This window comes from Triturus cristatus, chromosome 2_2, assembly GCF_964204655.1.
Source record: "Triturus cristatus chromosome 2_2, aTriCri1.1, whole genome shotgun sequence".
NCBI lineage: Eukaryota > Metazoa > Chordata > Amphibia > Caudata > Salamandridae > Triturus > Triturus cristatus.
This window is the reverse complement of record NC_140582.1, coordinates 299,398,308-299,422,671: the sequence shown is the minus strand read 5'-3', so window position 1 is coordinate 299,422,671 and position 24,364 is coordinate 299,398,308.

Sequence of the window (24,364 nt, the reverse complement as noted above, 5' to 3'; positions counted from 1 at the left end):
TGGCCTCATTATCCATAAGGGCAATCAGTCTGTAGTTGCTTGGTTGTGATTTATTACCTGATTTGAGTATAGGAGAGATAGTTGAGCCCTTCCAGGAGGCAGGTAATATATTGAACTGTATTATTTCATTGAATAATGGCTCTAGTGCTCCAGCCCATTCCCTATCGCTCCGTTTGTAAAGGATGGGAGGTATACCATTCGGGCCGGGTGCCCCTTCCCTTCTTCCCTTTTTAATTTGTCGCATGATTGTCTTTTGTAAGTTTATTTCTCTTGTATTCATGATTGTATTGCCACAAGCTTGTTTATGGGAAGTTTCACACAGTGTTGTTAGTTTATTGCCCTCATTTCCTATCTCAAAGTCAGAGGCCTTTTGTTGTGAAAAATGATCTTTAAGATACTTTGACCATGCAGCTTCGCTAATATTAGAGGATACTCCATCATGCACAGGATTTAAAAAGGAATTAATTGATTTCCAGAATTTCGCCCCATCGTTTTGTTTTATGTCAGCCTGTAGTTTTAAAAGATATATATCACGCACACCAATTGTTTGTCAAAAAATTAAATCAATCCTTAACAGGTAATTTGCGTGCAGCTAGAGGAGCGACCTCTGAACCTAGGTCGGTAGATAAATGTTAGTTGCACTGCCCCATTCGGGGTGGTGTCCCTCTATGCGCACAACACTGTGGGGTAACGAAGTTACCAATCTTCACAAGTATAAGTTTGAATCAAAAGTTCATTTATTCATGATGAAAAGTATGTTGTCATATTGTGAACTTCAAATGTTAAATCACAACGATATCAACGGATATCCTCTATGCATTTCGGGTAAAACCCTTCATCAGGAGGAATCCTGTAACAGAAATAGGAGAACATGTTGCTAATCCCCTTAAAATACAATAATTAAACAAAGCATACTAGAAGGTAAATGACATTGCCCTTCCATAAAAGGTCAAAATTAAGCAAAATAGAGTTACTCGAAAAAGTATATGTAACGGTGTTGCAGTAAAGAGTGAAACGTAAAGAAACACAGTAACGGTCACATTTAGAAGTTAATGACGGTGAAAAGTGAAAGATGAATGCAAGGAAGCTTAAATGGTGAGAGACACCACGCATTGTAATGCGATAGTACCTACAACATCCATGCGTGAAAAATCAAACTTTGAATAAACCTGGGACAAACACAGGTACGTGAGTTAATATGTAAAACTACGTGTGTAAAGTTGTATGTTTGAAGCGCTGGGGTAAACGCTAAAAATAGTGCTCAAACGTTGTACCCAAGCTAATCACCGTGATGGAATCAAAGATGCGGGGTCAAAAGAATCAGGGTTAGAAACGAAAATTACCTCGATTCGTCGTTGAAATGGGCATGATGAGAATGTGCCGATCCTGGAGATCGTAAATTGTAACGGTCACCAAGTTAAATAGGAAATTGGGTGATAGACAAAAAAAGAGGACTCAAAGTACGGCGGCCATCTTAAAGATGTAAAGTGTGTTCGTAGTTGTGCTGCTAGTCGGCAAATGTAAACCAAAGAAAAAACAAAAGATTTACGTGATGAATTGGAACGGGAATGCTGAAAAGAAAAAGCATGTCAGGAACAATAAAGTTTAGGAAAGTAAATAAAGTTGAAAAGGATAATAAAGTTCTAGAAAATAACGTAAAGTGCGGAAAGAAGTGTTAAAAACGTTAAGAACGAAAGTATGAAAGTATGAAAATTAAGAATTTAAGAAGATTAAAAGAAAAGAAAGCTTACAGAAAAGAATTACTAAAAGGCATTGACAGGTAATGAAAACAATGTGAAATTGAACGTAAATAAATAAGTTTTCGCACAGGCATCGGTGCAAAGTCAAATAAAGCAACTGAGTTCAAGGCGAAAATTCTTGATCCAAAGAGAAACATCTTGGATATATAAAATGAACTCGATGGTACCACATGGTCTGAATGACCGCCTTGAACTCAGTTGCTTTATTTGACCGATGCCTGTGCGAAAACTTATTTATTTACGTTCAATTTCACATTGTTTTCATTACCTGTCAATGCCTTTTAGTAATTCTTTTCTGTAAGCTTTCTTTTCTTTTACTTGGTGACCGTTACAATTTACGATCTCCCGGATCGGCACATTCTCATCATGCCCATTTCAACGACGAATCGAGGTAATTTTCGTTTCTAACCCTGATTCTTTTGACCCCGCATCTTTGATTCCATCACGGTGATTAGCTTGGGTACAACGTTTGAGCACTATTTTTAGCGTTTACCCCAGCGCTTCAAACATACAACTTTACACACGTAGTTTTACATATTAACTCACGTACCTGTGTTTGTCCCAGGTTTATTCAAAGTTTGATTTTTCACGCATGGATGTTGTAGGTACTATCGCATTACAATGCGTGGTGTCTCTCACCATTTAAGCTTCCTTGCATTCATCTTTCACTTTTCACCGTCATTATCTTCTAAATGTGACCGTTACTGTGTTTCTTTACGTTTCACTCTTTACTGCAACACCGTTACATATACTTTTTCGAGTAACTCTATTTTGCTTAATTTTGACCTTTTATGGAAGGGCAATGTCATTTACCTTCTAGTATGCTTTGTTTAATTATTGTATTTTAAGGGGATTAGCAACATGTTCTCCTATTTCTGTTACAGGATTCCTCCTGATGAAGGGTTTTACCCGAAATGCATAGAGGATATCCGTTGATATCGTTGTGATTTAACATTTGAAGTTCACAATATGACAACATACTTTTCATCATGAATAAATGAACTTTTGATTCAAACTTATACTTGTGAAGATTGGTAACTTCGTTACCCCACAGTGTTGTGCGCATAGAGGGACACCACCCCGAATGGGGCAGTGCAACTAACAGCCTGTAGTTTTACCCATAAGCTGTCCTCCATTTCTTTATTTGCTATCCACTTTGTTTGTTTTAAAGAAGCCTTCAGTTTCCGTAAGCGGTCTTGTTTCACCGTGTCGCATGAAGAGTACCTAAGTTGACGCATTGTTCGGTAGATACATTTCTTTATACATTTTATCTTCACTTGATGTTCCTTTGTGAGCGAGGTCATATTGTTATCTGTCCGTCTTGATTCAAGCTTCGGTGTTGTGGAGTAGCCTGCCATTATTTTGGTAAAATACTCCCATTTCTCAACCTCGCTTGTTCCAATTCTTCCCTCAAAATGCAGTATCGCCATGTCAAGCAAGCTTCCCTCATTTATTGCAGAATATTTAATCCTTTTATAGTTGACAGTATAAACTGAGTTAATAGGGACCAAAGACTGCTCAAATTTGGGCTTGCAGATATTCAGTGTGATTTCCTGGGGGCAATGATCACTATCAGTTTTTTGCCCTATTTTGAAGGAGATTACATGGTAAAAGAGAGATAGTGACATAAACGTGTAGTCCAAGGTTTTACTAACCCTTGATGAATGAAACGTGCATGCTGGTGGAGTATCTTCAATGAATCTTCCATTTAGTACTCTAATGTTAAAGGACTCAAGGTTCTCTAATGCCTGTTTATCAAATTTAGTACATATTGATGTTTTTGAGAGCGCTTGGTGTGGTATATTCCAGGCAATGTCTTGAAGGTGATTTTCATCGTCTGATGTGTTCCCCATCAGATTTAGATTAAAGTCACCAGTAAGCACGACATCCATATTCGATGTTTTAATTGTAGTTTCCTCTAGGTAACTACATAGTTCATTTATTACCTTAGTTTTCCTTTTTGGGTGAACGTAGGCGTTAATTAGAGTTAGATTAGTGCCCCTCTTGCCATGTTCCAAAATGAAAAGATTTAATATCAACAGGTTGGGATTGGGTGGTCCAAGTTCCTTAATCTCGTGGGCACTTGCCACTGAAACATAGGTCACAAGGCCCCCTTGGAGGTGGCCATATTTTGCAGCTCTCACCGCGCTTGTGTAGAAACGCAAAAAACCAAGCAGGTGCGGAGGTTCTTCTTGCCAGGTCTCTTGAAAGGTCACGATGTCAAAAGATCTTATATAGCTAACAAATTCTTGATCGCTCATTTTAGATGCAAGGCCGTTGACGTTCCATGAGCATATTCTATATTTATTGTATCCATTCAATATAGGGAGATCCATAGTTGGTCATTTTGCTCGATTATTAATTGTTCTGGAAATCCATCTCAGGTCAAAGAGACCTGTTGATGTACCATCTGAGGTGTGTCCTGTGGATTCCTGATCCTCCCTGATTCTTCCTCCAGAGTACCCTATTGCACCTCGGAGTACTGATGTTCCAGATCTAATACCGCAATTCGGTACTCCATCTCTTCCTGTGGGGATTAATAGATCAGGATATTTTGGTTTTATATAAGGGGCAATTAAAATACCCCAGTTTTTGAAGGTTTGGCTCTCAGCCAATATGTTCTGTGCAACTAAAGAAGTAGTCCATGTTGCCTTTGTTATTTCCACCTTCGAGCCTGCTACTGCAGTGAATTCAATGGAGGCTAGATCCAAGGTAGTCACACTAGCCAGAGATGGAATGTGAGATAAGAGTCGTAAGATGTTCCCTCTGTTCAGTATGTCATGGCTTCCTTTCGAAATGTACTCCGGGGTGAGCCATACAATGTTTGCTGTTGTATTTCTAATGTCTTCCGGCTTTCTATTATTTGTAGTTTCGGCAAATCCTTCATGTCCTGGTCCGGTTGCTTGCATTTCTTTAGGTAGAGCTTGGTATAAGGAATATTCCACTCCGATACTCCCTTCATCGTGTGTTATCTGTTGTCCTCCTGTGGTTGTTATTTGGTTCCACTCCCTTTGTCTGATTACTGGTAGTTCAGCTCCACCACCACTTGGACGTTCATTCATGTCTATTTTTGGAATCATTCTTGGTTGTGAAGGTATTGATGTTTGTCTGCTTTGTTTCGATAAGTGCACATCTAACTCTTCCATAGCTCTCCCCGTTTTGTTGGATGGGGGATGCTGGGGTATTTCGCTCCCAGACATTGCTCCACTCTTTTCATTAGGAGACCTTACAGAGTTGGCAATCAGACCGCCTTGCATGCTATGAACTAAATTTTTTTTTTTTTTTCTTAGTTCCGATCTTGGTGAAGAGAGTCTATTTATTTTTTCTTGATGAAGGACTTCTCTTCCTTCTCTATTGTCAGTCTCCTTAATAGACTCTGTGTCTTCGTCGTCAGTTTGGGTGTTATTTGGGCCATCTTGGTTGGATAGCGATGATGTCCCAAAGAGATGGCTGAATCCCGCTCTATCCAGCTTTATTTTTTGGTTACTGCCTTTGCGTTTGTTTGCCCTCCTTTGCTTTGCGTTTAGATGATTGTCAACCTTCTCAATTTGTACATCTACAGGCAGTCCATTATCCGCTGTTCTTGTCTCTTTGGCCTCTCCTTTCTGAGTCTTGTGGATCTGTTTCTCCGATACCACAGTGTGAACGTTTCCAGTAATTACAGGAGATGCCATGGTTTTTATTTTGTCTTTTTTGTTGGTGGTGCAGCATTCTTGGGGACGCTTGTCTATTTGTCCGTTGTACCCGTGACTTTCTTTTCCTTGCGATGATGGTTTTATTAATGTACATAGATCGCTCAGCATTGATGGAAGTGTGGCCAGTTTGTCAATTATAGGGCCGCATCCGCAGCCCTGATACTTGCTTTGAGCTTGATCCTGTTTGTTTTGTAATAATGCATTTAGTGTACCCAGTTTCCCATCGATCGCAACCACAAAGACCGCCAGTGTGTCCAAGAGGGTCAGTTGGGTATCCATCTTATCTGACTGGTAGTGCAATGCTTCTACCAATAGTTGGACTGTTTTTAGCAGACTCTGCCATGCTGTATCCTGGGTAGCATTCTTTTGTGTTTCCTCCTTACTGTCTGTTATAATTATTTCATCACAAGTTTCCGTTGTTTTTCCTCCCTCATATGGGTCCTGTTTGTATTCACACATTTTGTCGTTTGATTTAGAGTTGAACCCGCTCCCATTTTTTTCTTCGGTATAAGCAGCCAAGAGACCTTCCCAGTCCTCCGAGCCAAGGTCTGAGTCGGTTTCTATTTCTTCTGCTTTCCCAGCTAAGTTAAGTCCGTCCATTCCAAGGTCTACAACCAATTCTATTCCTTCTGATTTCTTATCTATATTTGGATCCAAAGTTGGACCCAGAATTCGATCTTTGGTTCCTCCTTCTCTGATGGGTGACTCTAGCTGGGAGTTTAATATCATGTCAGTTAGAATTGGGGTTATTGTTTTTTCCTGTATTTCCCCCTTCCATTCATGATTGGGGTTAGTATGCCTCAGCAAGGGTTTTTCATGTGGGCTTTTTTGGCTGTGAATTTCCGGTGTCATAACTATTGCACAGTTGCCAAATCGGTCTTTATTTTTTCCTGGTCTGTTAACACTGGTCCAGTCCAAGCTGGTTACGAGGTTGTCCTGGATTCTTTTTTGGGCGTCATCAACCCTTTTTTTTGCTTCACATTGTCTGTGAATTTGGATGGCCTCGTCTTCTCCTTTTTGTATATTATTTGTGGTTTCAAAGGTCATCCATGTTTTGTTAGATTGCGGGGTTGAAGTTACTTGTAAAGGGCTGTTAACTGTTCTGCTGTTGTGAGTTGAAGTCCGCTCTTTTGTAGTTAATAATGGTTGTTTTGATTGAAACGGTTGAAGAGGTGATTGGAGTCCTGGTACTTCTTTCGTATTTGATAGCAGGACGTCCCCCACATTTTTTATGAAGCTGAATTTTGTAAAAATTTTCGGTTGATGTGAGTATTGCCTTATTTTAATTTTATTGCTGGTTTCCAATTTTAGTGATTGCCCGCTCTTGTCTAATGCAGAGGAAGCTCTATCTACTGGTTTTTCTATTTCAATAAGTGTACTGTTTTTCAAGCTTAGTTGATCATTTTCTTGTGATATTTCATCCCTTACATCCTCCGTCATAGTCGTTTTTCTTTTGTGTTTTTTTTTGGACTCTTGTTTGGCTGTTACATTGCCACGAGTGCGACCTGACCTCATAGTGCCCCCCTTTTTATTATAGTTCCTGTCCTTTATAGTTCCTGTCTTTCTATTCTTCACCACACAGGCAATGAGTTAAGGCTTGATTGTTTATGCCACGATCTAAGACTGCTCCCACGATCGTGCCACCCCCTAAGCCTTCTGTGCGCTTCTCTGGCGCTCCTGAAGTTGATTTTGGTATTAAGTTTCCAATTAGTTTGGAGGATTGTCCATTTTCACAGTTTTTCACAGTTTTTTAACTCACACTTTCCTGTAGTTTGTTAACCCCTCCCGTGATTTATCAGTAGTAGGACTCTTTTTCCCGCTCGGCAGTTGCTTAATAGCCCAATGCTTTGCAAATTTTGCTCAGTTCTAGCTCCTTCCCCCTGTGCCCCGTGCCTCCCCACCTCTCCGCCACACCAGGAGGCCCAGCCAACCACCCGCACCGGCCCACCTCCAAGTCTGGCCGCTCCGAGAGAGCCCGCTCAAAACCCACTCAGAGCCGCCCAACCGCAGGGCAACCACCGCCAAGAAAACAGCAGGCAAGCGGTGCGGCGTGGCAGAGAAAGTGGCGGTAGTCAGCCTGAGCAGCAGCCGTCAGGAAGTAAGTAATACTGGTAGTGGTGGACGGGATATGGGTCGTCACGAGTCAGAGATTTTATTGCGTCTAATTCCTCTACTGAGGGATGAAGTGTTTTATAAGTTTATAGGTTTATCAACCCTTTCACCAGGCTTTGAAAAACCAACTGCCTTGTCCCTGCTGAGTGCTAGCAGAGGGCGCAATCACTCCGTTCAAACCTCTCCTCTTTCAAGTCAAAGATGTGAACGCCGCAAGCAACCGAGCTGAAAACCCAGCTGAAAATGCAGCACCCTCGGCATTCCAGGCAACCAGGAGAAGAAATAGGGTATTCAGATGCAATAGGAGGAATGACCAGAAGGGAATCGCCTGGGTAGAGCCCGCACCAGTAGCTCGAGTGAAATCCCCCAGCAAAAATATGCGCAGAAGAAGAAGATGGGAGGGAGGATACCCACGAGCACACAGCCACAATCCCCCAGGAGAAGACCCTGTATGTGCTGGCACTTGACGCACTGCTTGTGGAAGGCTATGCGAATACTGATGTCAAAAAGCCAGCTTAGGCAATAATGGAGGTCTCCATACAATCACCGCAATGCACTACTGTTGTGCCTGGGGTCTGTAGTCAGTGATCAGTAGCAATGAGGCAGCAGCAACAGTTCCGTAGACTCCACACACAGAAAGGAGGAAAGGGGGGCTTCCCAGCGTGTAGACCACCAGTAATCACAAATACTCACTATTTGAAAGCATGATGCTTCCCAGCGGAATCAGTCCGAGATACCTGCGCATTGGCGTTCTGTCCGGGCCGGCATCAAGTCTCGGTGAACAGGACGGGAGGCGGGAGACAAAAACGAGCCGACTTTTCCTCACAATGCAGCAGAAGAGCTTTCAGGCTCCGATGGGTGATTCACTGGGAGTGCAGAGGGGACATAGAGGGTCACCGGTGTGAATCGCCAGCACCCGCGGCGGGGAGGGCTTTCCCGCGCTCACCCACGGAGCGCTGTTCCTGCGCTGCGCCGCTCCTCCGTGCTCGCCTGCTCTCGCCTGCTCTCGCCTGTTATTCCCAGTAGTGGCCTCGGCCTCAGCTGCCTCACTCACGGTAGCGGCTCTCCTCTCCTCACCTCCCTGCTCCCGCTCTCTGAACACAGCGCACAGCGTTAATTTTGCTGCTGTTGCCGCACCACACCTTGCCTCCGGGGGGGGGGTCCGGGGGACTCCTCCCTGCTGATAAGTTGGGTCAGAATGTCAGCGTTAGGGCACAATGGTGGCAGCAGCGGCTCCTTGCTGCACTCGTGGGATCGCGGGTTCGCGGTTTCGCGGCTCTCGGCTTCAGCTTCGGAAAACCCGGTCTGGACTTGCAGCGCCGTCCCCACGCGCACAACGAGAAGGGAGTCAACTAGCAGTCAGTTGTACATCGACCCCTCAGGAGAAGCCACTAACATGGAAGACGGGCAGCTCTCAAGGCCCCGTCCGCCACTGATAAATTTAGAATTAGAATCAAAGTGAACTGAGAGGTCTCAGAAGACCCAAGATATACTGGCATGCACTTAATGAAAGGTCAATCAAGGAACTTTGTGAGAAACCCGTTAAAGTATGCTCCAAGAATGATCACCCACACATCAAAAACAACACATTTACCTAAGTCTCTCTCGGCTGTCAAATTTATTATTTTTGTGTTTATTAATTAATGCAAGTCATTTTTTCCAAACCAATGAGGTATCTATGTGTCACCTTTTCCAGGGGAGTCACACACATAGGAAGTAAAGTCCTTTGAATCTTCACTGACAAGACAACCAAACATGGGAATGAAATGTTAGGGATGTGATGAATATTGTTCTTTCAGGCTAAGGAAGCGTCTAATGCACACCTAGAGGCTGATGGAGACCAAAATAGCTTTGTCCTCATTGATTACCTGTCAGTGTCTTGCTCAGAGATACTTTTACATTTATTTGCATTTCTTGGCATACCAAATAAATAAAAATAGTTTTACTTTTCTTTTACAGCACACATTTCTGTTGTGTTACTTGCATGTTAGTTTTGCTAGTAAGTTCAGAAGGTAAATGCCATCTACATACTCAGCAACTTTGTCTGGAGGACCACCGTCACCCGCACTTAAGATGTTGGAGAAATCACCCTCATCCTCTGTTATGTCTTTTGGAGTCTGGTAGATTATGGGAATTATATGTTAATTCATTATGATCACTGTCAATCTCTCCATGTTTGGAGTAGAGAGACTGGTCCTTATGTGACAACTGCCCCAGGTGCAATGACAACCAACTCAGGACAAGTTGAATATTTTATTGCCAGCCTTCTGAGTTCTGGTCACTATTCCTTTTTCCCATGTCAATATATTAGAGGCTCTGGATCCAACTAATCTTGCAACATCTTCTGTAATTTAATTGTTGTTGACATGTTCTGTTGCTGAGTTTCTTGTGACTCTATACTTGATTTTAATCCTTGAATTGCCAAAATCCACCTTTTTGCAGAGGTTGGTTAAAGTGATGCTGGTGGTGTTTTTGATTTAGTAGCAAGTGTGTCTTTGAAAGATGGTTGTTTTAGCACTGGCGGCTGCTGTTGTTGAAACATTCGTCTAGACTATGAGCCAACACTGTGCTCTCCAGAGTTAGTGAAGACAGAATTTCATTTCTTCTTTTGCGATCTTTTGTCTTTCAGGTCAAACACGTTCTTGATAATCTAGTTCTCTTAAACAGGAACAATGAGTGCTAAAAAGGAATCAAATTAAATAACACCTGTTTGTAATGTGGATCCTGTAAAGCAACATAGAAGTACACTTGGAGGACGCAGTCTCTTGTTGAAGCCTGATATTTGTATCCAGATGAAGGATTCAACAAATCAGTGGCTTCTTCAATGATTTTGGTATATATTATCCTACCACCTTGAGCCAATTGGCCTGGAGTAAGTGAATCAAAGCGATGACACGGCTCATGGTCCAGCCCTACTTGTTGACGTCTCATGTCAAAATCTCAAAAAGGCACCAGCATTTGGATCAGTTAGACTCTCGAGTGGAATGCAATCACCATAAATCCAGCTACAAAATAAGGAGCTTATTGGTAAATTAAAATTGTTCCAAATGTTAAATTAATACTCAGGATTAATACAATATTTGATTCCAATCAACTATTATCATACAGAGAAAGTATTTCACAATGATGGTGTGTGATATCATGTATTTCATATTCTTTACTGTACATATTAATTCCATAGTCATGGTCATGTTATACAGTTCCAGAGCAAAGTAGACAGCATAGGTGAATAGACAGTTAATTTATGTTTTGTCCATCAATGGCTCACAGGCCTGGGTTTTTAAGACTGGAAATTAGTGTTTAAAATATAAAAATCAAAGATAAAAAATAAACAATGAGGATATTGGTATGTACATAATGGACTACTGGACTACTCAAAAAAAGGTTTGTTTGAAAGTAACGCTGTTAAATCACTGCTAGCATGGCAGAGAAATTAGGGTAGTGTAACCCTGTAGCACTCGCAATTTGTGATGTAATATTCAGAAGAGATCAGAAACTGCGGCCCATCATAACACTAGTACTTTGTATTATAATAAATAGGTTTGGGAAAAAATATGAGTTGTGGACGGGCACAGGCAAAACTAATAGAACCTAAATGTTATATATAGCGGAATACAGAAACAATGCTAACGATATTAAAATGTCCAAGTACTCATCAAGTCCTATTTATAAGTATCTTTATGGGAGTGTGCTGGATGAGTAAGTTAGAGGCATGAATGTGATCAAAGCCTCATCTAACCGGTGGAAGTAAAATATGAGGGCCATAAGGAAAAGGCAGCCACAACTGTCAATGATTGCAAAGAAGGATGGAACAAAAGAAAAATGACAAGCAATGTTTCTTGAGTGACACTGTAATGGGAAAGCCTATCCAAGTATAAGCAGGTGAAAACGAAGGAGTACCTCGGGTACCCTCTCATATAGGAGATACAAAAGACATATTGCAAAAAAGGCCGTTAAAAACTCCCATTAAAAAACACTCTAGGAACCTCCACATATCTGACATAAAAATGCCATTTATGGAACATTATCTACATCACCATGAATATAATAGATTCTTTAATTTTGTGCGAATAGAGCAAATGTCAACAGACATCAGAGGCAGCGATCGAGAACTTGAACCACTAATAAGAGAAAGTGAGCTCATTAGAACAGATTCAGTACAGTATGGTCTAAACAAAGAAGCAGAGATGCAGTATTGGCTTTATTATCATTTTTCAGAATGGTTGCTCTTTCCAATCTTTTCCAAATATGGCATCACTAATCACAAGTGCTGCATGATTACCCTACCTTACTTTATCTGCCAGTAGTGCAGTGATTCACCAGTGTGGCTATTAACAAACCATTCTTTGCTTACTCCCTTATGTACCTTGCTTTTTTAATCTTTTTTTAATCTTCTATTTCTTATTTCCATTATATAAATGGACAAGGTAATGGGTTTGTTGGTATGGGGACTATTTTCCAAACATATATTTTATTGTGTGTTGTTGTGTTTGTATTTTTTTGTGATCAAATCTCAAGTGAACTCTATGGAGGTCGACTGCTTTGATGGTTTCGGATGACCATGGCATCCCTCTTTTCCTTGTGTCAAGCTGAGGTTGCTGCAAGTAAAGAATACATTCTACAACTGACAGGGCTGCTTCCTGTGATGATGACATATTCATCATCATCACTTCCTTGTATGTTTTTGGTTCTTCTCTTTCGGGAATAGCCATCTTTTTAGGTACTGTTCCTACTCAATTGGATGCTGTCTTTTCCTTTAGGTCATTAAGCCCCCAGTGCCATATTGTTCACATGGCTTCTCACAACACACTGATCTGCAGCAATCTGTGAAGTCTGTAATGTGATCTCATTCAGCCTAAATGTAATGAATCCCCAAACCAGGAAGAAGCACTTTCTTGTAGCCAAAGACAAAAGTTGTGGTGGAACGAGGCTACACTTGCTTATCCTTAGGGTGCGCTGTGGTTGAGGGAGGAGTTCTGGGTACTCATTTTGGGGTTTTTGAGAAGATGGAAGCAGGTGGTGGTGGTACATGAGAAGGTTAATTACAAGTGATCTGCATTTCCTTAGGTCCACTCTCTACATCCATTATTGATGGTTCTTCATTTTCACTACCAACTAGAAACTTCCTTTTGTCTTGTGTGCCAAGATGGGACTCATGGGTCCACGCAATGTCATCTTCATCTGATGGTGGGTGGACTTGGAGAAGATGGGTCAGTGGCCACTTGTGACCACTTCTGAATGTCATATTTCAACTCTGAATACAGAATGTGTGCGTATGTATGTTCATGTGTGCATGTGTCAATGGGTGAGTGAGTTATTGACTGTTTTTGCCACTCAGTTGAGAGAGGAACGGAAGAGTAGATGGGTGAATCATTGATTGGGTGATGAACAGTGACAAGAACAGAAGATATGAGTGGCTTATGGGGTAAGTAAGTTAAGCAGCAAGACCACAGGCAGCTGGGTGGCTGAAGAAATGTTTTTAGCAAAGGGGAGAAGAGTGGCTGAAATTATCACCAGAAACCTTTTTTGCTCAATGATGTGTGTATGGGGCCAAAGCAGGAGATTTGTTTTTGCTTGTTTTCTATGGATCGAGGTAGAGTCTAGGTATAGTTTTGGTAGAGGACACTAAAGGTCATGGTGTTATAACCTGGCTAAAGCCATCTGAGGGGTAAAGAGAAAATGGACTGGAGGCTGAAGGAATACTGCATACTTAGAAGTTTTGATATTGGGGGAGAGAGCAAACATTCTGACAGACGAAAGAGCCATGGGAATGGGGTTTAGGATAATTCGAGGAATTGTGAAAAGAAAAGGACTGTCATTCGGTGGTCATAGAAAGAGAGCTGGGACTTAAGGGGCTTGGAGGTCATCAACAGGGAGATGAAAATTCATTGATTTAACTCAGGGACAAAATGTTGTAAGAAGCTACTTGATAATTAGGGACAGCACAGAATTCTTGTTCTGACATCTATGGGCCTGAGTCCAAGTGGCCTAGGATAACTGTAACACCTGGCCCAATTTAATGAGTTTTTAGGATTCTATGTGGCACATCTTATGTATTAGGCTCATGTATGCAAAGGTATTCAGAATCTATCAGTGCATGCATGGGATATTTGGAAATGTTGCTTTCTCTAACACTTTGTGATGCCACAGTAAGCATACGTTGCGAATAGTTATGAGTTTACACAAATGATCCCACTATATTTGTTAGCAACCATGTCTCCTGTCAGTCACTAATCACAAAAATCTTCTAGCATTGTAGGTTTTCAGGCTTCGAGTTTGCACAACATGGTGGCCATATATATGGTTGAATTGTGAACAATGTGTCCACAATTGAACCATAGATATGCCTGGTGTTTTCATATCTCTACAGATGAACCATAAATTAGCATAATTATTCTTATATCTTGTGCAACTTTCTAATGTTGGCATTAACTTGTTTGCATATATTACCCATTATTTTTCTGCATAAGGATGTGTAAGGAGTACTTATAAATATACTAGGGCAGATTTACGAGGACTGGCGCATCCCTGCATATCAGCAGGGATGCGCCAGGTAAGATGCTTCACGCAAGTTTACCCTTGCACCACCACAGGTGCGCCGCATTTACAGTGCGGCGCATTGTGGCGAAAGGATAAACAGATGCGTGACGTATCTGATGGCGTAAGGGCGACGCATTGCTGGAGTCGTGTTGCAAGGGCGACGCAACTCCAGCAATGCTCAGGGGCTGCCCATACCTAACATGCTGCGTCACGCCTTACGCCTGCTTCAAGCAAGCGCAGGGGTTTGACGCAGCGGCGTCGGAAATGTGACTCAGTGAAATCTTGTAGATTTCACTGCGTCACTTTTCCGAGGCTTTTTCCGACGGAACGCCCACCCTGCATACATTAAATCTGACTCAGGTTTAATGTGGCGCAGGGCTTTACAACGTGACGCATCTCCCTAGATGTATCACGTTGTAAATAAGGCGCAACTTGGCGCATGGTTTACGCCCCTGCTGCGTCACAGAAGTGACGCAACGGGGGCGTAAATGTGTGGCAAGGGGCTTGTAAATCTGCCCCCTTATATTTTAATAGTCCATATAGCATGCCTGGAGTTCGAAGAGGCGGTGCATTGTTTTACAAATAACATTTTTAAGCAGAACCATTTAAAACACGCGGTGCTTTAAACTATTATTTCCTAAATACTAATTTAAGAAAGGGTAGCTTAAACTAGAACAAAGCATATGAAAAAAAGCTCGTAGAAAACATGACTTTTAAACTTTCCTCTTCATGAATTTGCTTAATGTTTTACTGGGTACTTTGAAACTGACAGTAACTGCTTTAAAAATGTAATAGGAAAAGTAGAGGAAAATCAATAATAGCACGAGGAACGGCTCAAGTAGCTTGCATTTTCACAGTGGTCATCTAAATGTAATTTTATATCCAATAGTTTGTATTGATTGTTTGTGAGACCGTAATGCATTATGGCGTAAGCCTGGATGCGTGGTTATAAATATCAGAACGATTTTGTCTGTCTTGTTCTTTCTTATCGAGTTGAATTTGCTCTGAGAGGAATCTTACTTTGCGGTGTTAATATGCTGCAGCATGAAGCAGGCTTATGAAAATCAGCGCTTAGTTTGTACCGGTGGTTGCAGGTGATGGGCACCTGCACTCATTTGTGGGGACGGAGGCTTCTTTTTCTCATCATTAGACTATTTCCCAGAGCACCTGGAAGAAGAGAAACAAATAGGAAAGCAGAACCTGAAAGAGTAAGATAAAGAGGTAGGTATTGTAGGGCCAAGAAAAAAGGGACGTGAGGTGTCAAGATTAGGCAGGCTTGGCACTCAGCAACCCTAACATTCATCAGCCCCGGAGGTGAGTTCCCCCAAAAATTGATGGGCAAATAAACTTATTTTACTTTTTGTTTTAACAAATTAGGCACTGAAAAATACAGCAATTAGCTCAAGACCAGAGGGTTGACAGACTTGATTTGATATCTATCATAAAATAAAAAATAAAAACATTAATAGGATGACTGTGATTGTCTGCGTTTAGTTTCGATATTTTCTGATTTCTAGGTGCCAATGACAGACGAAAGCAAGTTAACTCAGAATACAAGCTCACAAACAAATCCATTATATAATCCAGGGACAGGGCTGGACTGGGAAGCGAAACCGGCCCTGGCAAACTGCTCGGCCGGCCCCCAGGAGGGGGGAGAGGGAGGTGGGACTGAGGTGTTAGTTAGTGCCGGTTTCGGTCGATTTTGTTACAGGGGGCCTATATTGCTGGGCCACGGTAGCAAAAATGGCACCCCAGGGGCCCAAAATCAGCCCCCACCCTGACGGCCCACCGGGGAAACACCCGGTGCCTGCTATGGCCAGTCCGGCCCTCTCCAGGGATACTCAAAGTACAGCCCGAGGGCTGCATGCTGCCCTCATGGCCTTTAATTGTTGCCTCCCTGGTGAACAGCAACACTGAGCTGCTGTTCACTTGACAGAGCAGGAACATTCAGAAAGCTGCAAAACAAACAGGCATACTTTAGTTACACGTTTTACACATTAGATCAGTAACCATAAGGAAGGAAAGAAGGTGCCCTAGACAGCTTATCTTTAGGAACACCTTTAGTTTTAAAGACATCTTGCACCAAACACATTAAAACATGCAAAACTCTCTCCAAACTTCAAAAAAGTGTATTTTATTAACATTCATGAGTGTTTTGCCTTAGTAGATCAGATTGTCACTGCATTGAGAGGCATTTATTAGCAGTGATATTTTTCAAACATGATCTTGGAAACACTCATGCCGCTCCCATTCTGAAAACAATGCCATATTATTAATGAATGCTTTGACTTTAATTCTTGGTGCTTGAGAATAGAGCATAGGTGGCAGATTGAAGTCATGTGAAGGCTCGGTTTGTTGTCCACACCATGCATCTGCTTCGTGTCCCCCTACACTCACCTTTCATCACTGGACCCTCCAATTGCTGGCATCTGTGCGGCCCTCAGGCATGCCACAGAAAGTACGTTGCGGCCCCCGGGGAAATATTTGTGACAACCCATGCTATAGACTGACGTCTAATATATTTTCAGTGTTTATAGAAATACAGAGGTAGAACTCCTGTGTAGATTTTACTTACAGAGAAAATTGCTCAACATGCTTTGTCTATTTATTTTAGCATTTTGCCACACAGGAAGGAGGCAGAATCTTGAGCTTTCTCTATTGCAGAACAAATAGAGGCAAAATAAGTAAATAAAAAAAAATAAGGGACATACTTCTGAGAGGCTTGCACCGGCATTGCGGCACATATTGTGATGCAATGGCGGCACAAGCCTTAGGTTATATTTATAAAACAACGCATTTCCAAAAATGCATTGTTTTTCAAGGGTTGCGTGGTGCAAAAGCTGCACTGAAAGCAGCTGCGCCACACACATTTTAATCTATGCAATGCTGCTGTTTCCCCACAAATTCCAACACAACTGCGACAAAGTGGTATTTATGGGTTTCTCAACGTGTCATGCAATTCCGGAAAGAGCAACGCAAAGCCTAAAATGTGCCAGAATTTCTGCACATCAGCTGTGGAATACAAAGAACAATCCCCAAAAACGATTTGGAAAGGTGAGCTACAAAAAAGAAGCTATGCCATGGAGGTTGTCATTTTGCAATTAGGATTTGCTAGGAGACCACCACTACCACTTAGGCAGTGATGGAGAGAGGGAGCGTGTGTTTCAGTAGTGCATATCCCTCATTGACCTCCGGAAAGATGAGGTCATAACATTCTACAGACTCAGAGGGGAGTCAATCATTGAATTGCTGCATAAGATTGGGCCAAGTCTTCATCCACCAACTGCAAGGCCCAATAACATTCCGACACATATGAAACTTATGGCTGTGCTCCACATACTGCATCCAGTTCGTTCCAGATCACAGCAGCCAGATTAGCAGGAATCTCACGGGGGTGGAGAGGAATTGTTAGCAGATCAATCATTTCAGTTCTAATTTACTATGACTCTTAAGAATCACAGACTCCCAATTAAATTCAGTTGGTTTATTGCAAAGCCAAGAATACCTGGACATACAGACACCTCAAATTGAGGGTGTAGAAATACATCGGAACTAATACAAAGTCATATCTATTGATGAAGTTAAGGCCATGCAACATGTACAAAATGATTGGTTCGAGAATCAGGATACAAAAGATTATGGAGAAGACATCCAGATTCCCCTTCATCTAAAGTTAGTGGGTATAAAGCATTAATCTGTCCCTACTTTAGCACACACGTGACATCCCTACATAGCATTTCCCAAGGCAAGATCAGTTAAGGTGTCAGTGTGTGAAGCCTTTCCAAAAAGTCTCCCTTCATTAGTTGGGTCAAGCAGCATAAAGCTACTAAGGCAGAGCTTGTTCTAAGATGCTCTCTCTCTCGAAGCAAGGCAAAAGTTCCCGGACACTTTCCCTAGTTACGATACATCAATACCGCATGCAATATCCCGGGGTCCCTTGCTATTCACGCAATCAAGTCAGGCCACCTACTCACAGTAAACCTGCCAGTAGACAGCGATGCTCAAAAACTTTGGCAAGATGACCTTGATTCCCACGCTCACTCCAGTGGGAAAATACAACTGTTCTCCACTATCAGTATCAACGCTCAATGTACCCTCTTCTCCCTAAGCCTAACTCCTAAAACAAAGTCATTATTCTAACTAACAAGGATGATTCTTCCACCTGCAACAGAAATGTGAGAAAGAAAAAATCCAACATGTACATGGAATTCAACTATTAATTCTAATGCAAGAGCTTCCAGGGAAAATGCATTTCAGGCCTACAAAATGTGGCCAACATAAGAAATGGCACACAGGCATTGTGGAAGCACCTGCAATATGAACATTCTTTACTGAGCACATCTAAATTAACACATTACATACGCACATCAAATACGTGAATAATTGTCGGCAACACACACCAAGTATACATGTTAATGATTTCAGCTAGTCACATCTAGTTTCAATATAACTCTCTTCAAGTTTACACTGAAATATCCCTAATACACCACAATTCATATTATTACAGTTCACGTTCTACAGTCTCATGTTAATACAATAAAGGAATATATGCGGGTGCAGACTATTCATGATTATGAAGCACCCATACAAATGAAAAGTGAATTTTGTGGTACATCAATACCTATCATAGTAATCTAATGCCTGAACATTAAAGTCAGCATGTAGAATTGTCTAAAATATCAGGACATGGTCAACATTTGCAATGACATTTGAAGATACATGTTTAAACCAATGGTCAACAGTATCTAACACTTATTGGTCAAAACTATAATAAATGTGCATGAGTTTTCCAGCATACATAATACACATGGACAGTTATGTCTCTGTAATAATATGCATAATCATTTACAGTTGTATTATTCAACTTTCAGCTGAACAAGGATATGAGTGCAGCCATGGGTCATGACCCCATTCACCCATCCAGGTTCTGATGCCTTCATATGTCAGGGGGAAGACTGTTGTACTCTCCCTCTATGATCTGCAAAATAATCCTCATCTGTACATATATTGCACAACATCTGTGTGAAAACAAATGTCCCCTGGGAGTTTGAGCCACTGCATACGGAGCAAATGGACAAGGATGAAGACAACGAAGGAGACACCCAGCACACATGAGCTGGTTGACGGCGACATGACCCGATTGGAGCTAATTTCTCTATGAATACATTTTTGAACTCATTCATTGTGTTGTGTCTATGTGAATGTCAATGTAAAAATGAAGTTACTCATATTTGCTCTACTAGATATTGGCCTCAACATGTAACAATCATGTTGTCTGAGCTGTTGATCAACATGGGGCCATAACTCAAAAAAATTATTAAGCAGCCAATGTGATGCAGTGTACAGCATGACAGGGTGAGGGCAGGATTGCTACATATCTGCATATTAATGGTCCATTCCTGTCCTCCTGCACTTAAGCACTGCAGTGCAGCACAGATAGCAGTCTTGCCATTTTTCTTAGCTGCAAAGTGGGTTTTATATGATACTCAATGATTGATGGAACACAAAATCTCCCAAAATGTCAGCGCGGAGACAAACCCTTCATTGGTGAGTGTCTCACCAATGAGCTAGCATGCAGAATGGCAACACTTTGCATGAGCAAATGTTGTTGCAGATACCATCACAGATAATAAGTGACATTTGTCATGGACAAAGGCCTCGTCCCAGGTGTAGATGTTAAATGTCATATGAAAAGGAGGTATACATGCATGGGTCGAGATCCACTAAACACAACACATGAAACATCTTTCCGGGGCAGACTGTTGACAAAATACACATTTACCATGCTTTGCACAGCAATACAAGGAGGCTCAAAGGACTGTAACAGAAGACAACACTAGACGGAGTACAACAGTGTGGCATTAACCAAAGTAATAAGACAAATGATCAGAAAGCAAGATGGCTGCCAAATAGGAGCCCCTCCAGGGAGCTCCCAGGTTAGTGATTACCAAATCGGTAGTTAACCCTGCTTTAACTCTGCCATCCACCATCCTGGTTTGCACTACTAGTGTCTCTTACTAACTACAACTCTACTGGAATTTCATTTAGCTCTGCTCACCTGCTGGATCAGCCGATTCCCCCTTTGGACTGTCTGGCATCGCTTCCTTTGCTTCAATGCTGGCTGCTGGGTCGTGCGACCATGGATAGGGTGAAGCTCGTTGAATTCCAAGGAACGTCCAGCCCGACAAATCTTCCCTGTGGCGTTGGGCTGGCACCAGTGCGTCGTCTACTGGCCACGGAGGAGCACGGATGCCTGGGACCTGGTGAGTGTCTGCTATCACCCAATCTGATCGACCACCTGCAATTCAGCTGAGGAGCGGCTTTCGATCCTTGCCGAGTACACCCCTGGAACAGGCCGTGATCTGTGCTCGAGGTCGCAGCCTACTGCCATGATCTTTACCGGGTGCAGCCCTGGGGCGGGCTGGTCCTCTGCTAGAGGCAACCGCCTGTTGTTCACGATCCCTGCCGGGTCCAGCTCAGGGGCGGGCTGTGCTCCTCGCCTGTGTTTGCCGCCTGTTGCTCCCGGTCTGGAGCCTTAACTCTCAATTCTTTTCAGCGGAGGCTCGCAGACCCCTGTGCACCGGAGCCTTGTTTCTCGTGTACCTGAGGGCCAATTGGCACCGAGCGCACATAAGTCGGGTCCGCACCCGCCCTGCAGCAGCATCTACTTCTGCGCCTATTCTAGCCATCATTGACTGGAGCTTGGAGGCGTGTGTGACAGACTGAGTGCCCCCGCAGCCTCCAGAGTGCCTGCATGTCTCAGCCCCACGATCCCCATCCCACCATGTGGTTTTAGCCTTTGCCTGCTGTTGGGTCCTGGAGGATGAGATTGACTTTGGCAGCAACTGGGCCCAATGCGAGATCCACAGTCGGCCCTACGATCTTGAGGCCGCGACGAAGACAATCGCACCACTCTCAAACACCATCAGGTGGGAGCGCGCACTGGGGCTTGGGGAGGTGGAGCAAGCCCCCCACTGGGAAAACTATTGAGGCAACACCGTTAAGCCCATCCGGTGTGGCAGTGAAAGGGGGTGCTCCATGGGATTCCACAAGGCTGCCTGACCCCAAGATAGCACCCGGCAGTGCGGCGAAACATAAGGCCCCCTCGACTCGAAGCTGATCAGCAGCTGAGTCCAAGGGAAAGTGTGCAATTGGCCTGGAGGGGGTGGGGATCCCCCCACGGTCAGCGCCACAACGTCTGCCTTGATCCTCGTGGGAATAATCCTGGGTGTGAGCAGCCGCAAAGTCAGCAGTGGCTGCCTGATCCTAAGATGGTTCATGGGGGACTGATGGTAGTGAGACCTGCTAATTCAAGGAAAGGTCAGGCCTGATTCTAAAATGGCGCCCAGAACAATATCTGCAATGTCACTTTGGGGGCCTATTGAGGATGAAAATCTGATGAGGATCATATGCACAACTCCTCTTCAGTTTCCCTCCCGCCATGACGACTGAAGGCAAGAATGATGGGTTGTCCCACAAATTCTGAAGACTTTGGAACTGTCCCTTGCACCTCTCATCTCCCCACTCTTGACCTGGGGGCGAGCTGGAGGACGAGGCAGACGGCGCTTCCCAGTAACACCGGGACCGGTGCTTATGATGGAACTATGACGATGCCCCCTGGGCGGATACCTTAGCTGTTCGTACATACTGCGGAGCCCGAGCAACCTTGCCTGATATCCGGTGAAGCTGTCCTATGCAGCTTTAGAGGAGTTTGGCTCTGGTTCACCCCCTTGGCCGTCACCTACCCAGCCGGACATCTGACATTGTTCTCCTCATCTCCCTGCTTCTTTTGTCTTTTTTCACTTTAACTGCCTTGACTGCTTTGTTCCCCCTGAATTACTCTTACCCCTTGCCGGTCCATCTGACTCTATCCGCATTCCTTACCCATTTACCATATTATTGTGTAAATCTCATGTTTTTCTCCTATGTCTATACTTGGCTCCTGTAGTTGATGTAATCATGTAACACGTAAATTCTGATCCTCATGTAAAGCACACTGATGCCCCCCTGGTCTAGCCAGCGCTATATAAAACTTTGCAAATAAATAAATGATCAAATGAAATGTTTGCCAACCAACACATCACCTCAAGAATACAGAATGATACAGAGATGGTAAATGTGTGAAGTGTGCATGTCAAAAGTCTGGCAGGAATATATGTGTACATACGCAATCTCACTGAATATGGTCTAGTGCTGTGTGGTACACTCACCCCTGTTCAAAATCAGGTTTATCATAAAATGTGTGCATGATAAAACCATGTGCAGAATGTATGTGCCTGTACAAGACATACACAACACATAGGTTCAAAGGTGAAACAGTGTGCACATGGTTAATGTGTGTGTGCCGGTACTGTGTGTTCAATGTGACCCACTCTAGTACTGTTCAAAGGGAGTGCAGAACCAAACAGTGTATGTCCTGCATGCCATATTGCTGGTGGTATCCCTGTACATGTGGATCACCAAATGTCCTGTGACTGTACACTGTCTTAATTTGAGCATGGCCACACCGTGCAGCACAGAAAGTGACTCTGTTGCACTTCTATGTATGAAAGCAAAACAGCAGGAATGTGCTGTATCTAATAGAATATGACACATTTCTGCCTTTTACCCTGTGCCGGTGCTGTTTTGACAGCCTAGCGCCAATGCAGGCACCCTTGCACCATGGTGTAAGGATTCTTGTGTTGCATGCAGAAATGTATTTGTGCATGCAGGGGCGCCTTCCTGCAAAACAACAAATCCTGAGAGGCATATTCCTCCATCTATGTGTGCTCAGATTACAGCACACATTGAAAGAGGAAGTAACAAGGATAATTAAAGTTATTACACCTTATCACGCCTCTCTTGGGAAGGTGTATCTTACTGGCACATTCCTAGGTTTACCAGGTCTAAAACCATGGGAGTTTGATGGGTGCACCATGCAGCGAGCATGGGAACTCTCCCTGGCTTAGAGTAAGGCAATGCAGTGATTTGTGATGCGTTATATCACTCAAGATCAATGACATTACTCAGGCCTATGTAAGGTGGCCTTGGGTAGCTTCCCAAATATCATATTAGAGTTGCATCGCGCATGTACTATGTTGAGTTTTGCAAGCGCCACACAACTCATGTCATACACATACCCCTAAGTGCAGAAGTGGCAGCACCACTACCTTGGCTAACTTTGTGCGTAAGACATGGCTGCCTGGTCATAACATGAGAAGTAATGGAATTACACCAGATGTGGTTTGAAAGTCCAGCAAAACTGCAAACTGGGTGGGCTATACAATGGCGTATCGGGCAGCCAGCCTGTCTCTGTGCTTCCCTAAGTGTGTGTTGCATCTGAAACACATCGCAAAGAAGGGTTTCTGATGCATTGCAGAAATAGAGAGATTGGGCTGAATAGGGTATCAAATAGAGTGGGCTGTAGGCCCCAGGACCAAGCTTTACATGCACATATGACTGTGGGGAACATTCAGGTGTGTATTGTGGTAAGGCCTGTGAATACTGATGTGTGATCATACCGCTCTTGATTCCTGCCTTGCTGTTCTGTCATGATGCCTGCTATTCCCCTGACTGGGTGATAAGGACTGCACATGCAGTCTGTCAACCCAGACTGACTCCACGGGTAATCTGCCGGGCCCCTTGTGATGAAGTCACAGGTACATGAAAGACTTCCAACCACCCTGCATCCCCACTTGGACACTGCCCTCAGTCACACAGACTTGCCAAAGGGTGCCACCCCAGTCCTGGACCAATGGAAGTGGGCATAAGATGTTTGATCCAGCCTAACCCAGGCCTCTAGAGTAGATACAACGTATTAGCACTGTTGCATGGGTCAGATCACATGCATCGCTCCGTACCACCTCGCATCGCCCCTGTTGCATGGCACATCGCAACAGTTGTGCCGGTTGGAACCTGCGCATCAACGCTATTGAGTGGAACTGACTGCAGAATTGCCACTACGCAGTGTATCCATCACCCAATGGCCATTTCCATTTGTGATGCTTCATAAAAAAGAGATGCAAAGGTCAAAAACACACTAGACATACCCAGGAAATGATGCAATTGATGTGGCAGGCTGAATATTAGGAAGTGTGAAAATTAGTTTCCCTTTTTCTTACAGTTTGTTAGTTTGTGCTGGGTGTTAACCCGCTCGCTGCGTGCGTCGGCCAATGGCCATTGTGAGCACTACCTCCGTAGTGCTGCGCACGTCCGTTGGCCGACGCGGCCCCACCCATGCAAGGAAACGTCCGCACCGCGGTGGATTTTACGCCGCGG